Here is a 13,996-nt window from a genome sequence, read left to right as displayed (position 1 = left end):
TACTTCTCAATGACCAGAAATGTAAGGGACATTCTTCTCACTGACCACCAATGTAAGGGGCATTCTTCCCTCTAACCACCAATGTAAGGGACATTCTTCTGACCACCAATGTAAGGGGCATTCTTCCCACTGATCACCAATGTAAGGGACATCTTCTCACTGACCACCAATGTAAGGGACATTCTTCCCACTGACCACCAATGTAAGGGGCATTCTTCCCACTGATCACCAATGTAAGGGACATTCTTCTCACTGCCCACCAATGTAAGGGGCATTCTTCCCACTGACTACCAATGTAAGGGACATTCTTCTGACCACCAATGTAAGGAGCATTCTTCCCACTGATCACCAATGTAAGGGACATTTTTCCCACTGACCACCAATGTAAGGGCCTTTCTTCCCACTGACCACCAATGTAATGGGCATTCTCCCCACTGACCACCAATGTAAGGGGCATTCTTCCCACTGACCACCAATGTAAGGAACATTCTTCCCACTGACCACCAATGTAAGGGCCTTTCTTCCCACTGACCACCAATGTAAGGGCCTTTCTTCCCACTGACCACCAATGTAAGGGGCATTCTTCCCACTGACCACCAATGTAAGGGACATTCTTCCCACTGACCACCAATGTAAGGGACATTCTTCCCACTGACCACCATGTACATAGATGTCTGCCGACTTGAGAAAATATTGTCAGCTGATCAGGGTATCATGTGACCAGGACTCCTCTAAAATTAATTTTATTAAAGCTGTACTCCCCCGCCTTCTCTTTAGTCTTCTAGCGACTCCTCTCTTGGACTGAAATGGTTTAGTTTGATTTCACTGAACCCCGTATGCTTTCCCACAATGTGCATTAGAAGCTGCAGCAAGTCAGCTAGAGCCCCTCATTACTTGGCTAGATGACATTCAGCCTCATCTAGCTCTTTCTTCTTCATCCTGACTCACCGTGGCCCACCCATTTCATTTATTGCATTTCAGTTCTTTCAATCATAAAGATTCAGCATCACTTTGGGGCATTACCTGGGACGGTCTGCATCTGCATGCAATTGCAGTCTGCTTAGGTACACCCCCTTCTCCAGACTGACATCCACCCATCATGGCATTTTGATATTTTCATAACCCCTCCCAAGAACCAGCCGACTGCTTTGAGAGCAGTACTGAGGCACTGACTGACCCCCAATGTATGGAATATTCTTCCCACTGACCACCAATGTAAGGGGCATACTTCTCAATGACCAGAAATGTAAGGGACATTCTTCTCACTGACCACCAATGTAAGGGGCATTCTTCCCTCTAACCACCAATGTAAGGGACATTCTTCTGACCACCAATGTAAGGGGCATTCTTCCCACTGATCACCAATGTAAGGGACATCTTCTCACTGACCACCAATGTAAGGGACATTCTTCCCACTGACCACCAATGTAAGGGACATTCTTCCCACTGACCACTAATGTAAGGGACATTCTTCCCACTGACCACCAACCTTTTTTGTTAAAAAAAAAAATGATAAGACTCTGACACAACACATGCTGAAAGCTGGTCTTGCAGTTTTAGTGGCCACATTGTACAAAGTACAACCTCAGAAAAGACAAAGACATTGTGCTAATAATAATAAGAAGAAGTGAGAACGGGAAGTTTTTTTTGAGTTACAACAAAAACTGACAAAACAAAAAACCCTCTGATTATACATGAGAGGGGATCTATGGTCAAAAACTACAAACTTATGTATTTCTATATTGAATTTCCATAAGTTCTATCCCTCTCCTAATAATAACCAGATCCATCTAGAAGTTTGTAAACGTACTTATTGATGATGCCCATAGGATGGACTTCCTCAAGACACAGACACAGTTTCACTCAGCCCTGTGAATATGCACTTCCTGGTGTGACCACTTTCACAGAGCCTGCCTTCAGAACTACAACCTAGTGTCTGAACAATGTAACATTATCATTGCTTGCAGAAAGCAATGCATGATGGGATATGTAGTCTTGAGAAATGGAAATTGCATCACATCAAGCAGCAGGGGAAGAGACACAAAGCACACTGGAAATCCAGGAAGATGATGGAAGTAATGGGCAGACGGAAGGCAGCACTCACTACATAAGGGATTTTGTTCAAGTAAGCTTGGATTGCATTATCAGAAACAACTCTAGTACGTATTTCTATTACAATGCTCATGTTATAACAGCAGAGGATATGCTCGGACCTTAGAACTTTAAAGTAAACCTGTAGTCAGTTTATAAAACGCAACCTGACAATGGCCTTATAAAGTAAGTAGACTAAGGTGCTTGTTCCTTTCTGCCTTAACAGCTCTTACGTAACCATTTGTTGCAGTCCCCAATATACCAGGCAGTTACTGACTTTCTAAAAGTCAGCATTTGGGTAGGGCTTGACACGCCCCCATGTGGTTGACTATTACGCCTGGCAATAGGGTGCTTAAGAGCCAGGCATTCCATTGTGGGAGGTGTGCAGCTGTATCTTTGGTACACATCAGGGACATAGTGGCTGAAGCCACAGCGATGAAGCGGTGGACGCAGACATCTGACATAGCAGAAGTGTTGCATGCTGAATATTTTTCAGCCAACATAGCTCTGCAATAAAGTGGAGATTGGAGGGATGAGCGGAAGGACAGGTAAGTGTTATTCCTTTTCTTTTACAGCATTGCTTTAAAGCTGAGGTTTAATCTCCATAACCGGTCCGATTCGGTGCCGGAATGCACTGGATCGCATCCCTGCCATCTCACTTTGTTTTGGGGCGGGAGGGGGCGTGGCGGTGCATTGAAGTCAACGGCACCACAGCCTTGCCCACCTGCCGCAGTGCGATTGCCCGCACTGGAATACGCGGCACATCAATGCCTGTGTTCCGGTTCGGTGTGGTCAGAGGAAATGCTGCATGCACTATTTTTTCTGACCACACCAACAGACAGCATGAGAATGAATAGCTCATTGAAATGAGAAAGGCACCTCCCTATAATTTTTTTTTTCAGGTTGGGATGTCGGTTGTCTGGGTATTTTTTTTTCTCAGCGAGTCGGCGGCCATCGTCCATCGTGATTGACAAGGATCTACATCACTGGACAAACAAGATTGACCTTTGGATTGCATTGATGGACATTTTTTTTTCTTTTACTAAACGACTTTGTATACAGTGTTATATGTTTATTTACTGTTTGGTGAATGAGTAGGGGTAACAACTACCCCTTACTACCCCCCTTCACGAGGGGGGTGGCATCCGGGTGCCCCCTTTATGAAAGGGGGCACCCAGATGCAGATAAGCCCCTTCCCCCCAGCCCCTCAACAACCAGGTCAGGGTTCTGGGGAAGAGGCCCTTGTCCTCATCGACATGAGGACAAGGTACTTTTCTGAGGGCCCCCCGGCAAAGCACCTGTCCCATGCCGAGTATATGAGGCTTGGTATGGTGCAAGAAGGGGGGGCCGCATGCTTGTCCCCGCCCCCTCTTTCCTTTTTTGGGGGGGCGTTGGAAGGGTCTGGTGTGAATTGGGGAGGGGACTCCACTGTTTTTTTACTTTAACTTTTAAGAAGCTGAATTAATTCTGAATAACAATCGGAACAAAATGCGGAAATTTTCGGATACGTTCTGATTCGTTATTTTTTTATTCGGAAATTTGTATGCATCCGAATGTCTGAATTTCTCAAAATTAATTCAAATTTCTACTCGGAACAAAAGGAATCGCTCATATCTAATAACAGAGAGGAGGTGTGATGATGCCGACAGGGAATTTCCAGTGGGGGTAATTTGGAGGTGGGAGAGAAAATGTCCAGAGGAGTAAAATGAGGGAGAAGAAGAGGAGGAGAGAATGGGGAGAATTGGGAGAGATAATGCAAAGAGGAGAGGAGGAGAAAATGGGTGAATGAATTGGGAATAGACAGAATGGAAGGGGAAAGACAATGAAGGAGTAAATAAAGTTAAGGTTAAATAAAGTTAAAGGAGAACTATGAGGTGAGTGCTTTTCACTCACCTCATAGTTCTAGCCGACCTGTGACAATGAGACTTTCACATGTCGGCTCAGTAGATCGGGAGGTGAGCGAACACATCCCGGGTTCGCTCACCTCTCGATCCTGTCACGGCTCTCTGCCGTGACAGGGGGAGGGTCTGGATTCCCCTCTCCGATCTGCCAGCGCTGACTGGCGGAACGGGAGGGGGCGGGTGCAGCTGGCTCTGCCTCTAGATAGGCAGAGCCAGCTGTCACTCACGCAGCTGGGCGGATCCCATCGTCTAAGTCGGGATCCGCTCCGGCTGCGGCGTCTCAGTATACCGCGAGCAGCAGCTGGCGGTATACTGAGCTTAGGGTAACGAGAGGACGCTAGTTTGTGTCCTCCCGTTACCCTAAGGAGAACTATGGGGAAAACACTGACCCAATAGTTCGCCTTTAAGGAGGAATAAAGAAGGAAGAAAAAAAAGAACTGATTACCTTCTATAATAAATCAAAACAGTAAATGTGAATATGACATTACTGGTGAAACAAAGTACACGAGGTGGATACATTTCCAAGTCTTGTAGTTACACTTAGCAGTAATGTTCTGATGTCTCCGGTATATATATATTTTTCTCTTTTTGCTCTTGATACATTGTAATAAGAAATGATCTCTCAGTCTGACCCAATTACTGAAACTCTGAGAAAAGAAGATTTTCTCTCTTATCTCAGCATGGGAGTATAAGAAACCAAATCTAGAAATCTTTACAATATAAATGCATCTTGAAGCTTCTTCTTCTGTTGCGATGGGCATGTGGCACCCCATAGGGTAACCATGGCTATGTATTAAATTAGGACTTGACGACCAAGCTTCCTGGTCTCCTGTCAAAAACAGGCTGGAGAATTCATAGCACACCATTGATCAGATGATTGGTATCTTCATTTTCCATGGCTTGTCTACTTTGGTTTTTCATAATGAAGCCCAAATTGAAATGGGATTTTCTTAGTTGCAAACTAAATGTCCTGGCTATGGTTGTGTTATCTGTAAAAAATAAGTCAAGGCAACTGGGCTTGCTGTATTTTTCTTGAAGACGTTTCACTAGACATCCGACCAGCTTTCTCAATTCAGAATGACTTGCACGAACAATTATCTGGGAATAAATATGGTGGATGTCACTCCAATCCACATAATCTGTCACAACTAGGGGTGCTGATTGCATTTGCATGATTGGGGTCTAGGAGCTCTTATTAACCTGCCCAGAGAGAAGTATTAAAAGAGCATTGTATGTGGCAGACAATAGATGTCTCACCCCCCCCATTTCTAGTCAAGCTTGGCTTCTCCATTTTTACATAAATGGCCTCTTCCCCTGGTTTCTGACTCCGGCTATTGTTTATGTTCATTCTGCACTCAGTGTTGACAGACCTGGTTCGGCTGACCACACGCTTTGGCACATGACCAGTGGCATGGCACTGACGACGTCCTGGACTTTCTCCATTGTTTTTTGCCATGGACTACTTTTATTTTTTAACCTGCACTTTAAGTTTCTGTCTGGTTTCTTAGTTCCCCGACAATACACAAGGTGTACTGTCACGTACCATGATGGAGACCAAATGGAGGAGGAGGCGTCCCTGACATCTCTTGTCCAACACCCCTGGAGGTGGTAACAGGGAATATGTGGGCACAGAGTAGCACTGGTGCCAGAACAGGAACAGTCCATATGCCAGGTGGAGTCAAGAAGGAACAGCAGGCAGAAGCACGGTCTGGGCTACATGCAAGGGTCAAGCCAGCCGGGCAGCAAATGACCAAATCAGAAACCAGGAGTAGTGCCAGGGTCACAAGACGAAGTCAGAAGCCGGAGATCAGAGGTCAGACAGCGAGGAGGAGTCAGTGGGGAGTCGGGTCAGGAGCAGGAAACAAGCAGGACTTCAGAGCACAGGGAACAAGACTAGCTGAAGATCAATCGACCATGAGGGAGTCAAACATGCCTGTTTATATATGCTTATCTGGTGACACTCCCTATGCATCGTCCCACTGGCCTGCATTCCATGCGTATTCCATGCACCTTCCCTTGCGCACGCGTGCGCACATATGTGCGTGACAGCACACATTTGCATTTGACCCGGAGCACAGGTTTATGAGCATGCATGGGAACTGTAATGTGCACAGGATTTCCCGTACACAAGGGCCATAAATGCTGATATCAGGGTCCGGTTTAGCTCCTACTTTACTGTTCTTAGTTTCCAATTTAGTGCCTACTTTACTGTTCTTAGTGCCTACTTCACTGTTCTTAAAGCTGAACTTCAAGATAAGCAAATATAGTCTTAAGAATACAAATGCCTCTTGTATTATTTCATTCTTTGTGTCGTTTGTATTTTTCCAAATCTGTACAGTAATTCATTGTAAAACTTTGCCTTTGTACAGAAACTTCCTGTACTAAAGACCGGTCACTGCTGCTCTCTCTCCTTGTGCAGGGTGATTGGTCTTGTCTCCGCCCCCTCCTGTAGTTTTCTGCAGGCAGCCTGTAGTGGGTGGAGCTCGTTAGGGCCCCTCCCACCGCTCTGCTCTCTGCATAGCCTAGCACGATGATGATGTCACTGATATTTTTACAAGGTTATAACGGGGCTTGCAAAGACATTTGGTGCACACAAAGTGGATTTATATCCTTCATGGCTATTGAGGAATATGTTTAAGGATGCATTCACAGCCGAATCGGAGCCAAAAACTCGAGTTGCCTTGAGTTTGCATAGTTCATTGACATCCATTGCATTGTGTTACGTTGCGTTTTTTTGGGGGGGTTGTTTTTTTTGTTTGATTTTTACACTTAGCTATATAAGGAATTGGTTCTGCTTTGTGTTGACATGCATTAGCAGCTCACACCAGTCTGTTGCCTTCTGCTAAAAAAATGTAGAGCCTGCTCTACTTTTTTTTTCAGTAGAGGGCAGCACAATGCAATGCAACGCACTGGTGTGTTTTGGCCTTGCGTTGGCATCCGTTGAAAAACGGATGCCAACGCATCTGGTATGAATGGGGCCTATTGGAAAGTTTTTGTGCCCGGAGTTCATTCCTTGACACCTACTTTACTTTCTTTAATGCCTTCTTTACTTTTCTTAGCACTTACTTTACTTTTTATTAGAAGCTCTGCACGAATCCTACTTTATTTTTCTTAGCACCCCTTTTAATTTGCTGTGGATCTGATTTATACATTTTTGCCTTAGCTCCTGTTTTCACACCTTATGTCTGCTTTAATGGATCCGCGCCCACTATAATATTACATTGTCTACAGAAGGAATTGTTAGGCTACAGACTGCGGTCACTCCATCTGCTGACAATTCAGACACATGCAGAATATGAGCAGCTTGTATGGATGAGGCTAAACAGATTTTTACAACCGTACAAGTCTAAATAAAGCAAAAACATTTTCTACCGCATATGCAGTACGTACAGGATGTGTGCTTGTTCTGTAACCTTTATCTGAAAAGTGAAATATGAAAACTACGGGGAAATGGGGCTATAGTAACTAAATGTTGCTACACAGAAAAATTGCATTGTTTTTTTCAATGTTCCCACCTTGGGTTTCCACAGAACAGCTCTACAGTACTAGAGAGCAAAGATACAAATCGGAAATGCAATTTGAAATAATATATTTACTGGATTACCGAAGCAGCAGCTACATTGTTATACTGTATATAGTGACTTGAGAAGCAATGTACATCAATCCCAAAGGCTCCAATCACTGTTTGTCCAAACATTTGTGGCCCTGCCAGAAATAGGCCAAAATTCTAACAATGTATGGGCAGCCTTACACCGAAAAACGAGCAGTCAACCCTTGCAGTGCAGGGGGGCGGGCCTAGCCCTACTGCAAGGATTCATTTTTTAAATAACTGGAGTTTCTTTTTAAGGATCGGGATCCACCTGGTTTCTGCCTAGGTGGACCAGGTTCAGTGATGGTCACTTTTTCTGCAATGAACGTGATAACATCAGCAGCAAGAAGATCAGCTTTGGTGGGAATCAGTCATCACAATCTGAACTATTATTACGTAAAAAAAAACAATCTGAACTAGGTGGGACCCTAAAATTATGTAATTACTTTTTTGAAAAGTTTATTTGTGGGCTCAGACACTGGGATGTTAACAAGGGGCCTACTGGTGCCTTCACCCAGGACTGGGCCGAGGTGGAGAGGCAGAAGAGATGGCTGCCTTCATTGTTTGAGCAGAACAGGCAACCTATGCTGCTAAGGTAGTTTACAGCTCATGAGGGGAGGGGGGCCATTGTTTGGCCTTTTCACCTGGGGTGCTAAAGGATATTACTGCCTTCACCCTACGTTGGTATATTTCATAGAGTGACATAGAATTCTGAAAACAAGGGACATTCTACCCTATTAATGGCCAGGGTTGCCCTTCCTTCTCTTGCATGCCTTGCCTCTCTACTATCCTCAAAATTAGATGGATGTCTTCAGTGGTGAATAGCGAGGCACGGGTTGGGGGTGATTGGCAGTCCGAAACACAACAGAACAGTTCTGGTCCTTGCACAACCCTCGAGAGCTATAAGAAATTGTCAGTTGGTTTTAACTCTTCATTAGAATATAAATGATCAGTTTTGGGTGCACTGACTCTTAAGTTGAGTGCAGGTGCGGGAACCAGGAGGTACATGCACTATTGTCCTAATGCTTGTTCAGTATACAGCTAAAGTCTACAAGTCTATTGTTTGGTTCATGAGAGCAGGTTGGATCAATAAACTTCAAGCTCTTTCCATTCAAAACCTCTGTTCATCTCTTTTTGACGTCATTGCGCATGTGCGACCATCTAATTGACGCCTGTAGTCGGCCATTGTGGTGATCGACGCCGGCAGAGTGGGTCCCTTCCTCTATTCTGCAGCTGTAGAGTTCTCAGTCCATGATCGAGTACCCAACTTTTCAGAGGGGGGTGACACCGAAATGACTGTCAGTCGTTTTGGTGTCACCCCCTCTGATGTTGTCACCCGGTGTGGACCTGCACGCCCCTTGTGACGCCACTGACAAAAATTTATTGTAAAATCGACTTTTGTGAGTCAGAGCAGTGCTGACATGGCCACACACTGCTTAGATTTCGGCCACGTTAGCAGGACTTAGCCAAGATTCTCACAGGGTATGGTCAGCACAAGTCCTCTAGCACCAACAACATAGTCAAGCAACCTCAGTAAGGTCCCCTCCTCTCTCCTGACACTGTCGGGCTCTCGGTCCATGACCGAGTGCCCAACTTTTTAGAGGGGGTGACACCAAAATGACTGGCAGTCATTTTGGTGTCACCCCTCCAATGGTGTCACCCGAGTGCGGGCCGCACCCCCCTTGTGACGCCACTGCTTAATATCACTTTACCGTGCATCTTTTACCTATATTTTTAGTATGACATCATCTTCTAAATACAACACCATAGTCTACGCGTTTCCCGGTTATACACTAAAGATCTGCTGGCCATAATATTGGTATGCAAAAGGACCACAAATGTTCAAGAGATGGTGCCTGGCCATACCATGGTGGTGCTCCAGACCAATAGGTGTGGCTGAAGAGTAAAAAAGAGAGCCATCGTCTCAAAGAGTCAAAAAAAGACCTTCATTGACATCACAAATGGTGACAAGAGGCTATTCACAGCCAACGCGTTTCACGGATCAGGAATCCCCCTTCATCAGGGCTTAAACAATGGACACCGGGACACTGAGGGACTCTAAACTTACGCCCCCTGCAGACAATCCTTTTTCTCAAGCAGGAGTGGAAATCCTGGGTGTGAATAGATCTTTACCAGCAGTTCAGCATTTGTACAAGTCAACAGGTGTAATTGGCAGGTTCCCATGATGGCCAACCCTGTGCCGATACTTTCTCTTTGCTTCCTGGTTAGACTTTACCTTCTGGATCCCGGAGTTGAAAGCCCTTTTTACTGTGTCAGAGGTTACGTATGGCTACGACATGACAGTGTTTGTGTCTGGTGATTGGCTACTTAGACTCTGAGCTTTGCATTGTGGGAGGAAAAGAAGAAAGTCACATGCCCCCTTCCCCATACCCATATGTATTGAGTATGTTCAATGGCTTGGACAGGGGGCATTACAACAAAGATGTGTATCAGTGGAAGGGAGAAAGGGCTTTTAGGGGACCTGTCACTCTTCCCTACATGCTAAGATCATATCCGCGTCTATATTTTGCTCTTCTTGATGCTAGACATACGGTGCAGTTAATACCATGTCCTTTCAAATCCAATTTCCTGTGTAATAGAATCATCCTGTAATAAAACTACGTCAGACATAGTGGTAGGGATGAAAGATAGCCCATTATTAAGGAGTGACATCTCTGCTGGAACATACGCAACACTCGAGATATTAAATACAGCATCGGAGTCATCCCACCAGGACCCGCAAGGCCTCAGCACCATCATGGGCTGGCCGTCTTCCAGCTGTTAACTGAGTTTGAAAGCTGTTGGTGGTTTTTCTTAATGTGCAAATAATCCTGTTATTTGGAATGAAGATATCCAAAGATAGGAACATGGCATGGGGCTACCTGTCTATCCTTAATCCAGAACATTATTACTCTATATTGGCTAGGCACACATACTCCATCTGGATGAGTTGTACTATTCACTGTTGCGTGTTGCAGTCCTTACCATCAGTTGCTAAAGATGATCAGACGTGTTTAATCCAATCATGTTTTGTATTATAGATTGTTCTCACCACTTCACAGCTGAATGCCAGGGAAGGAGCTATATGCACAGTTGAAATACATATATGTGAAGTGTTCAACCTGCCAAAGGATTCGTAATTCTGTGCAGCCAGTATTGCAGCCTAGACTGTGCTGCTGGCAGCACAGCTAGGTTCTGGATCTTTTAGTGCAGCAGTAGCAAAGCTTGGTCATTAACTCACCCCAAGCCTGCTGATTGAGCAGCAGAGGAGCAGCAGGATCCTGCAGAGCTGCTCTTGCGATGTATGGTCTTCTAAAATGTAACGTTATCAAAAAAGAAGCTTTTTATAGCAGAAGAGAAATATTATGGGGTTTATATGTATGCCGGATGGATGCCGTTCACACAGCCCTGACAAGTATAGGAATTTAATATATTCATCAGTGCCATATAGGAGTGCTAGTGCCATGCAAACATAAAGGACAGAAATACAAATCCCTAATGCCGGGTATACACAGTTATTATTTTCACGTTCAATCTGCGGGCTGAACATAGAAAATATAACAGATTCCTCCATCAATACTTATGTGCGTGATGGACGGATCCCCTGCTTTCCTGCATTGTATTCTGACAGCGGCTGTCAGAATACCTGAACGGAGCGTGCAAATAATTGGCTACATCTTCGTTCAGCCGAGAATTTCACAACCTGCTCCTTTGATCAGCTGATCGAGGGATGCCAGCCGGAAAGGTGCTGACAGGGGCACCCACTGTGCGAATTACAGCCAGTTCATCAAGAACCGGCCAAAACTTGTTTACAAAGGAACCAGCCAAAATGTGTTTACAAAGGAACCAGTCAAAATGTGTTTACAAAGGAACCAGCCAAAATGTGTTTACAAAGGAACCAGCCAAAATGTGTTTACAAAGGAACCAGCCACAATTTGTTTACAAAGGAACCAGCCAAAATTTGTTTACAAAGGAACCAGCCAAAATTTGCACTGTGTTAGGCCTACTTTAGTCCCCATTCACACGTAGACTTTTGTTTAGTAAGCTAGACATTCCAAACTCCATTGTCTTTTCAGATGCCCTTTCACACCTCAGCGCTGCGATGCCTGAAGCAAAATGACAGTCGCTCCAAAAAGTACAGGAGCAAATTTCAGCATTTTTGCTCCCTGTGGAATTAAGTGGGTTGCACCAGTAACCGTGCTTTTTGCGCATTGTCAGCTGTGTTTTCAGCTCAAAACAGAGGTATTTATATGTCACAAATATTTTTTCTTATTGGACAATACAAAAACACCTAACACTAAGGGTTTGTTCACACCAAATGCAGACCAGATCTGCATGAGTTTCTGCACATGCAGTGCAGTGGGTTTTGCCGCGTTTTTGATGAGTTCTCGGCCATTTTTTTAGCCTAAAATTGACTTATAGGGCGTTCCAGGGTATTGCATGCGTTCCAGAGCAGGTGAAATAGGGCTTGCTGCTGTTTTTTTACCTGCTCTGGAACGGAACGCTGCGGTGTGAACTAGAGCCCAAAATACCATTGGAATACATTGGACGCAGTTTTGATCAGGTCTGTAACTGCTCTGCTCTGCTCCTGGAACACGCTTGCTGTGAACTAGCCCTAAGGCCTGGTTCACACCTGGGCGTTTTACAGCGCTGATCGACGCCCTGTAAAACGCCCAGCAGGTGAAATCCCATTATTTCCTATGGGCATGGTTCCCACCTGGGCGTATTTCAGCGCGTAGGAACGCGAGTACAGGAGCTTCTTTGGGGCGTATTTCCGCGTGTATCCATTAGGATACAGCCAGATAGCCCTCGCAAACGCGCGTTTCGTGGACCGCAAATCGCGGTAAAAACACTCGGCCCGTCATACGCGCATATTTTGACTGCCCAGGTGGGAACCCAGCCTAAGAGTCACATGACAAAAAAAATTACTTGGAAAACACCTCCAAACACTGTCGCCCCGGTCTGAATCCAGGCTTATGTATTTCATCTGTGTATATAGCTGTTTGCAGTAATGTAACTTTAAAAAATAACTCTGGGCACATTAAAAAAACATACCCTTGCAGTGGGGCTACCCTCGAACTGCAAGGTGCTCATTTTGGTCTAGGGGCCGGAATAAAGCAGGATTACTGACATGATCCCAGCTTACTCCAGTCTGCTAGACCGTTCCCCGCAGCCTCCTCTCTCCCGGGCTCCGGTGGGCTAAGGATCACTAATGCCATTAAGTCTCATGCAGGTCCATTGACTTGCATTAGAAGTGATGACACAGAGGGACATTCCACTACCGAAGCAGAGATAGGTGAGAGCTGACTGGCGCAGGACCGAGGATTAGGTAAGCTTTGAGTTCCCTAGACAAAATGAGCACTTAACCCTTGCCGTGCAGAGGTACCCCCATTGCAAAAGTAACTTTTTTTATTTGCCTGGAGTTCCTCTTTAACAAATTCTACTTTAGTAGTAATGAACCCGGTCCTGGTATCAGCTCCGCTTTCTTGGTCTGTTCAGGAACAATGACCTAAAGAGCATACTTCGATAATCCTATTTATTAATGTGATGCAACCTGCACCTCTGATTTGACTGACATTATTCTGGCCTGCAGATATAAATTTCACACATCTCTTCATTGGGGCGTAGAACATACCTTTGGTGCATATTTGCACTTGTGTATGGAATGTAACTGTTATACAATAAAATGTGAGATGGAACAACAGGTTTAGTGACTTCATTTCTGACTTTTGACCCTCACACCTTCCATAGTTGCTCCTGAGATGTGAGGAAGCTTGCTCGGTGATTGGGGGAATTTATTACCTTGGAGATAATTATATGAATACCAAATGACCTCAATCAGCTACAACAACAATACTTCCTGAGACCTGACAATCTCCTTTTTACAGGGATCCCAACCTGAAATAAGTCATTTCAGAGAGGTGTTGTTTTTTAAATGTATTATTCTGACAGAGGCCGCTGTCAAACCAGAATAAAAAGAAAAAAAAAAAACAGAGCAGGGGAATCGCCGGGGGAAGTAGAACCACTAGGTATCCCAGAAAGATAAAATGTTTCTCTTGCTGGTGTCAGGGAGCCGCTATCTTTTAGCGGGTGACTCTAGGAACATCCGGGAGAGTTGGGATGTCTGAGATTGCATCCAGGGACAATCATCTATCAGAACTGCAGGCAGGGCGGGATTTCCCACAAGGCCAACCAAGGCCCGGCCTCGGGGCAGCAGGGAATAGGAGGGCAGCAGGGGTGTGGAATTCCTATTGCCCGATGCCTGTGACATGCAGTTCGGGGTGCTGGGCGGGTAGTTGTTTTCTATATTTAGCCCGGCTTTGGGCAAGCAGAGCTAAATGTACAGGGGGAAAGCTGCCGCTTGTTTTGTACAAGTGATTACTTGTATGCACCCTGCAGGTCTGCCGTTCTCTAT

The sequence above is a fragment of the Nanorana parkeri genome, unplaced genomic scaffold (assembly GCF_000935625.1).
Source record: "Nanorana parkeri isolate BGI_ZX_2015 unplaced genomic scaffold, ASM93562v1 scaffold562, whole genome shotgun sequence".
NCBI lineage: Eukaryota > Metazoa > Chordata > Amphibia > Anura > Dicroglossidae > Nanorana > Nanorana parkeri.
This window is presented reverse-complemented; position numbering follows the sequence as displayed.